General features: G+C 40.9%; 3 non-coding genes across 3 annotated transcripts; 1 reads left to right on the top strand and 2 right to left on the bottom strand.

The window, feature by feature from the left end:
- Positions 1–1279: 1279 nt before the first annotated feature.
- On the top strand, positions 1280–1387 carry LOC130952471 (small nucleolar RNA R71). The gene has a single exon (XR_009074651.1). It is a non-coding gene; the product is annotated as a small nucleolar RNA R71 (small nucleolar RNA).
- Positions 1388–4986: 3599 nt separating this feature from the next.
- On the bottom strand, positions 4987–5094 carry LOC130953212 (small nucleolar RNA R71). The gene has a single exon (XR_009075384.1). It is a non-coding gene; the product is annotated as a small nucleolar RNA R71 (small nucleolar RNA).
- Positions 5095–7245: 2151 nt separating this feature from the next.
- LOC130953211 (small nucleolar RNA R71) lies at positions 7246–7353 on the bottom strand. The gene has a single exon (XR_009075383.1). It is a non-coding gene; the product is annotated as a small nucleolar RNA R71 (small nucleolar RNA).
- Between the last annotated feature and the right edge of the window lie 286 nt (positions 7354–7639).

Below are 7639 nucleotides of genomic sequence, written 5' to 3'. Positions count from 1 at the left end.
TTGAATTGTCTGCCATCTCTAGTGAGATCCTTACAACTTGCACCTCAAAGATCCCTAGCTTCTCCATTACAGAGAGAGGCATGAGGTTTACACTTGACCCTAAGTCACACAGAGCCTTCTTGAAGGTCATGGTGCCTATGGTACAAGGTATGGAGAACTTCCCAGGGTCCTGCCTCTTTTGAGGTAATTTCTGCCTAGACAAGTCATCCAGTTCTTTGGTGAGCAAAGGGGGTTCACCCTCCCAAGTCTCATTTCCAAATAACTTGTCATTTAGCTTCATGATTGCTCCAAGGTATTTAGCAACTTGCTCTTCAGTGACATACTCATCCTCTTCAGAGGAGGAATACTCTTCAGAGCTCATGAAAGGCAGAAGCAAGTCCAATGGAATCTCTATGGTCTCATTTTGAGCCTCAGATTCCCATGGTTCCTCATTGAGCAACTCATTGGAGGCCAGTGGACGTCCACTGAGGTCTTCCTCAGTGGCGTTCACTTCCTCTTCCTCCTCTCCAAATTCGGCCATATTGATGGCCTTACACTCTCCTGTTGGATTTTCTTCTGTATTGCTTGGAAGAGTACTGGGAGGGAGTTCAGTAATTTTCTTGCTCAGCTGTCCCACTTGTGCCTCCAAATTCCTAATGGAGGACCTTGTTTTAGTCATGAAACTTTGAGTGGTTTTGATTAGATCAGAGACCATGGTTGCTAAGTCAGAGTGGTTCTGCTTAGAATTCTCTGTCTGTTGCTGAGAAGATGATGGAAAAGGCTTGTCATTGCTAAACCTGTTTCTTCCACCATTATTGTTGTTGAAACCTTGTTGAGGTCTCTGTTGATCCTTCCATGAGAGATTTGGATGATTTTTCCATGAAGAATTATAGGTGTTTCCATAGGGTTCTCCCATGTAATTCACCTCTTCCATTGAAGGGTTCTCAGGATCATAAGCTTCTTCTTCAGATGAAGCATCCTTAGTACTGCTTGGTGCATTTTGCATTCCAAACAGACTTTGAGAAATCAAATTGACTTGTTGAGTCAATATCTTGTTCTGATCCAGAATGGCATTCAGAGTATCAATCTCAAGAACTCCTTTCTTCTGATTTGTCCCATTGTTCACAGGATTCCTTTTAGAAGTGTACATGAATTGGTTATTTGCAACCATTTCAATTAGTTCTTGAGCTTCTGTAGGCGTCTTCTTCAGATGAAGAGATCCTCCAGCAGAGCTATCCAAAGACATCTTGGATAGTTCAGATAGACCATTATAGAAAATACCTATGATGCTCCATTCAGAAAGCATGTCAGAAGGACATTTTCTGATCAATTGTTTGTATCTTTCCCAAGCATCATAGAGGGATTCTCCATCCTTCTGTCTGAAGGTTTGGACTTCCACTCTAAGCTTACTCAATTTTTGAGGTGGAAAGAACTTTGCCAAGAAGGCATTGACTAGCTTTTCCCATGAGTCCAGGCTTTCTTTAGGTTGTGAGTCCAACCATGTCCTAGCTCTGTCTCTTACAGCAAAAGGGAATAGCATAAGTCTGTAGACCTCAGGGTCAACCCCATTAGTCTTGACAGTGTCATAGATTTGCAAGAATTCAGCTAAGAACTGATGAGGATCTTCCAATGGAAGTCCATGAAACTTGCAATTCTGTTGCATTAGAGAAACTAATTGAGGCTTAAGCTCAAAGTTGTTTGCTCCAATGGCAGGGATAGAGATGCTTCTCCCATAGAAGTCGGGAGTAGGTGCAGTAAAGTCACCCAGCACCTTCCTTGCATTGTTTGCATTGTTGTTGTTTTCGGCTGCCATGTCTTCTTCTTTGAAGATTTCTGTTAGGTCCTCTACAGAGAGTTGTGCCTTAGCTTCTCTTAGCTTTCGCTTCAAGGTCCTTTCAGGTTCAGGGTCAGCTTCAACAAGAATGCTTTTGTCCTTGTTCCTGCTCATATGAAAGAGAAGAGAACAAGAAAATGTGGAATCCTCTATGTCACAGTATAGAGATTCCTTGAGGTGTCAGAGAAGAAGAAAATTAGAAGGAAGAGGTAGAAGAATTCGAACTTAATCAGATAGAGTTCGAATTGTGCATTGAGAAGGAGTGGTACTCCATAAATAGAAGGATGTGAGAAGAGAGGAAGAAATTTTCGAAAATTAAGTGAAAGATTTTGAAAACATTTTGAAAAACTTTAATTGATTTTCGAAAACCAGGAGTGGGAAAGAAATCAAGTAATTTTTGAAAAAGATTTTGAAATTAGAATTTAAAAAGATATGATTGAAGACTATTTTGAAAAAGATGTGCTTAAAAAGATTTGATTGAAAAGATATGATTTGAAAACAAATTTTAAAAAGATTTGATTTTAAAAATTAATGACTTGGCTAACAAGAAAAGATATGATTCAAACATTAAACCTTTCTCAACAGAAAAGGCAACATACTTGAATTGTTTAATCAAATCATTAATTGTTAGCAAGTATCTTTGAAAAAGGAAAGAAATTGATTTTGAAAAAGATTTGATTGAAAAGATATGATTTGAAAAAGATTTGATTTTGAAAAACTTTGAAAACTTGGAAAAAAATTGTTTTGAAAACAAAATCCTCCCTCTTGTGCCATCCTGGCGTTAAACGCCCAGAATGGTGCACATTCTGGCGTTTAACGCCCAATGCACTACCTTTTTGGGCGTTAAACGCCCAACCAGGCACCCTGGCTGGCGTTTAAACGCCAGTCTGTCCTTCTTCACTGGGCGTTTTGAACGCCCAGCTTTTTCTGTGTAATTCCTCTGCTGCATGTTCTGAATCTTCAGTTTCCTGTACTATTGACTTGAAAATAGAACCAAGATCAAATAAATAATGCATGCAAGACACCAAACTTAAAATTAGACACTAGACTCAAGCAAGAAACATAAAATATTTTTGGTTTTTTATGATTTTGAAATTTTTTTGGATTTTTTCGAAAATTATATGGAAATAGAAAATAAAGGTTTCAGAATTCTTAATTTGGATTTCAGGAATCATTGCAATGCTAGTCTAAGACTCCGGTCCAGGAATTAGACATGGCTTCACAGCCAGCCAAGCCTTCAAAGAAAGCTTCGGTCCAAAACACTAGACATGGCCAATGGCCAGCCAAGCCTTAGCAGATCATTGCTCCAATAGCAAGATTGATAGAGATCAACAAGCTCTTGTGATGATCAGTTGAAACCTCGGTCCAATAAGATTAGACATGGCTTCTCAGCCTGCCAGATTTCAACAGATCATCATGAAACACTAGAATTCATTCTTAAGAATTCTGAAAAATACCTAATCTAAGCAACAAGATGAACCGTCAGTTGTCCATACTCGAAACAATCCCCGGCAACGGCGCCAAAAACTTGGTGCACGAAATTGTGATCACTACAACTTCGCACAACTAACCAGCAAGTGCACTGGGTCGTCCAAGTAATAAACCTTACGCGAGTAAGGGTCGATCCCACGGAGATTGTTGGTATGAAGCAAGCTATGGTCACCTTGTAAATCTTAGTCAGGCAGACTCAAATGGGTATAGATGATGAATAAAACATAAAGATAAAGATAGAGATACTTATGTAATTCATTGGTAGGAATTTCAGATAAGCTTATGAAGATGCTTGGTCCCTTCCGTCTCTCTGCTTTCCTACTGTCTTCATCCAATCCTTCTTACTCCTTTCCATGGCAAGCTTATGCAAGGGTTTCACCGTTGTCAGTGGCTACCTCCCATCCTCTCAGTGGAAATGTTCAACGCACCCTGTCACGGCACGGCTATCCATCTGTCGGTTCTCAATCAGGCCGGAATAGAATCCAGTGATTCTTTTGCGTCTGTCACTAACGCCCCGCCCTCAGGAGTTTGAAGCTCGTCACAGTCATTCAATCATTGAATCCTACTCAGAATACCACAGACAATGTTAGACCTTCCGGATTCTCTTGAATGCCACCATCAGTTCTAGCCTATACCACGAAGACTCTGATCTCACGGAATGGCTGGCTCGGTTGTCAGGCGAGCGCTCGGTTGTCAGGCGATCAACCATGCGTCGTGTATCAGGAATCCAAGAGATATTCACCCAATCGAAGGTAGAACGGAGGTGGTTGTCAGTCACACGTTCATAGGTGAGAATGATGATGAGTGTCACGGATCATCACATTCATCAAGTTGAAGAACAAGTGATATCTTAGAACAAGAACAAGCGGAATTGAATAGAAGAACAATAGTAATTGCATTAATACTCGAGGTACAGCAGAGCTCCACACCTTAATCTATGGTGTGTAGAAACTCCACCATTGAAAATACATAAGAACAAGGTCTAGGCATGGCCAAATGGCCAGCCTCCCAAAGAGGGTTCAATCATAAGAACATGATCAAAAGATCCTAAGATTGAAAGATGAAAATACAATAGTAAAAGGTCCTATTTATAGAGAACTAGTAGCTTAAGAATGAGTAAATGACATAAAAATCCGCTTCCGGGCCCACTTGGTGTGTGCTTGGGCTGAGCAATGAAGCATTTTCGTGTAGAGACTCTTCTTGGAGTTAAACGCCAGCTTTTGTGCCAGTTTGGGCGTTTAACTCCCACTTTGGTGCCAGTTCCGGCGTTTAACGCTGGGAAATCTGAGGGTGACTTTGAACGCCGATTTGGGCCATCAAATCTTGGGCAAAGTATAGACTATCATATATTTCTGGAAAGCCCAGGATGTCTACTTTCCAACGCCGTTGAGAGCGCGCCAATTGGACTTCTGTAGCTCCAGAAAATCCACTTCGAGTGCAAGGAGGTCAGAATCCAACAGCATCTGCAGTCCTTTTCAGTCTCTGAATCAGATTTTTGCTCAGGTCCCTCAATTTCAGCCAGAAAATACCTGAAATCACAGAAAAACACACAAACTCATAGTAAAGTCCAGAAAAGTGAATTTTAACTAAAAACTAATAAAAATATACTAAAAACTAACTAAATCATACTAGAAACATACTAAAAACAACGCCAAAAAGCGTACAAATTATCCGCTCATCACAAGCTTAGAGTGGATGTTCAAACCTTCTGACAGAAAGAAAGTGAATCCCTCTATGAAGCTTGGGAAAGATACAAGCAGCTGACCAAAAAGTGTCCTTTTGACATGCTTTTAGAATGGACCACATTAGATATATTCTATGATGGTCTGTCTGAATTTTTCAAGATGTCACTGGAGCACTCTGCAGGTGGATCCATTCACCTAAAGAAAACGCCTGCAGAAGCTCAGAAACTTATTAAAATGGTTGCAAATAACCAGTTCATGTATACCTCCGAGAGGAATCCTGTGAGTAATGGGATGCCTCAAAAGAGAGGAGTTCTTGAAATTGATGCTCTGAATGCCATACTGGCTCAGAACAAAATATTGACCCAACAAGTCAATATGATCTCTCAGAGTCTGAATGGATTGCAAAATGCATCCAACAGTACTAAAAAAGCATATTCTGAAGAAGAAGCTTATGATCCTGAGAACCCTGCAATGGCAGAGGTGAATTACATAGGTGAAGCCTTTGGCAACACCTATAATCCTTCATGGAAAAATCATCCAAATTTTTCATGGAAGGATCAACAAAAGTGATAGCGCGAAATTGTGATCAATACTTTTCACAACTCTCATAATCCCCGGTAATAAATCCAAAAACTTGGTGTTCAATACCATGGCATAAACACAACTTCGCACAACTAACCAGCAAGTGCACTGGGTCGTCCAAGTAATAAACCTTACGCGAGTAAGGGTCGATCCCACGGAGATTGTCGGTATGAAGCAAGCTATGGTCACCCTGTAAATCTTAGTCAGGCAGACTCAGATGGGTATAGATGATGAATAAAACATAAAGATAAAGATAGAGATACTTATGTAATTCATTGGTAGGAATTTCAGATAAGCGTATGAAGATGCTTGGTCCCTTCCGTCTCTCTGCTTTCCTACTGTCTTCATCCAATCCTTCTTACTCCTTTCCATGGCAAGCTTATGCAAGGGTTTCACCGTTGTCAGTGGCTACCTCCCATCCTCTCAGTGGAAATGTTCAACGCACCCTGTCACGGCACGGCTATCCATCTGTCGGTTCTCAATCAGGCCGGAATAGAATCCAGTGATTCTTTGGCGTCTGTCACTAACGCCCCGCCTTCAGGAGTTTGAAGCACGTCACAGTCATTCAATCATTGAATCCTACTCAGAATACCACAGACAAGGTTAGACCTTCCGGATTCTCTTGAATGCCACCATCAGTTCTTGCCTATACCACGAAGACTCTGATCTCACGGAATGGCTGGCTCGTTTGTCAGGCGAGCACTCGGTTGTCAGGCGATCAACCATGCATCGTGTATCAGGAATCCAAGAGATATTCACCCAATCTAAGATAGAACGGAGGTGGTTGTCAGTCACACGTTCATAGGTGAGAATGATGATGAGTGTCACGGATCATCACATTCATCAAGTTGAAGAACAAGTGATATCTTGGACAAAGAACAAGCGGAATTGAATAGAAGAACAATAGTAATTGCATTAATACTCGAGGTACAGCAGAGCTCCACACCTTAATCTATGGTGTGTAGAAACTCCACCGTTGAAAATACATAAGAACAAGAGTGATCATTGGCTTCGGCCCCAGAGAGGGAACCAGAAAAACCAAGATGAAAATACAATAGTAAAAGGTCCTACTTATAGAAAACTAGTAGCCTAAGGTTTACAAAGATGAGTAAATGACATAAAAATCCACTTCCGGGCCCACTTGGTGTGTGCTTGGGCTGAGCATTGAAGCATTTTCGTGTGGAGACTCTTCTTGGAGTTTAACGCCAGCTTTTATGCCAGTTTGGGCGTTTAACTCCCATTTTGGTGCCAGTTCCGGCGTTTAACGCTGGGAATTCTGAGGGTGACTTTGATCGCCGGTTTGGGCCATCAAATCTTGGGCAAAGTATAGACTATCATATATTGCTGGAAAGCCCAGGATGTCTACTTTCCAACGCCGTTGAGAGCGCGCCAATTGGGCTTCTGTAGCTCGAGAAAATATACTTCGAGTGCAGGGAGGTCAGAATCCAACAGCATCTGCAGTCCTTTTCAGTCTCTGAATCAGATTTTTGCTCAGGTCCCTCAATTTCAGCCAGAAAATACCTGAAATCACAGAAAAACACACAAACTCATAGTAAAGTCCAGAAAAGTGAATTTTAACTAAAAACTAATAAAAATATACTAAAAACTAACTAAATCATACTAGAAACATACTAAAAACAACGCCAAAAAGCGTACAAATTATCCGCTCATCACAAGCTTAGAGTGGATGTTCAAACCTTCTGACAGAAAGAAAGTGAATCCCTCTATGAAGCTTGGGAAAGATACAAGCAGCTGACCAAAAAGTGTCCTTTTGACATGCTTTTAGAATGGACCACATTAGATATATTCTATGATGGTCTGTCTGAATTTTTCAAGATGTCACTGGAGCACTCTGCAGGTGGATCCATTCACCTAAAGAAAATGCCTGCAGAAGCTCAGAAACTTATTAAAATGGTTGCAAATAACCAGTTCATGTATACCTCCGAGAGGAATCCTGTGAGTAATGGGATGCCTCAAAAGAGAGGAGTTCTTGAAATTGATGCTCTGAATGCCATACTGGCTCAGAACAAAATATTGACCCAACAAGTCAATATGATCTCTCAGAGTC

The sequence above is a fragment of the Arachis stenosperma genome, chromosome 9 (assembly GCF_014773155.1).
Source record: "Arachis stenosperma cultivar V10309 chromosome 9, arast.V10309.gnm1.PFL2, whole genome shotgun sequence".
Classification (NCBI taxonomy): Eukaryota; Viridiplantae; Streptophyta; class Magnoliopsida; order Fabales; family Fabaceae; genus Arachis; species Arachis stenosperma.
The sequence above is the reverse complement of the archived record's forward strand: the minus strand, read 5'-3'. Positions and strand labels throughout refer to the sequence as shown.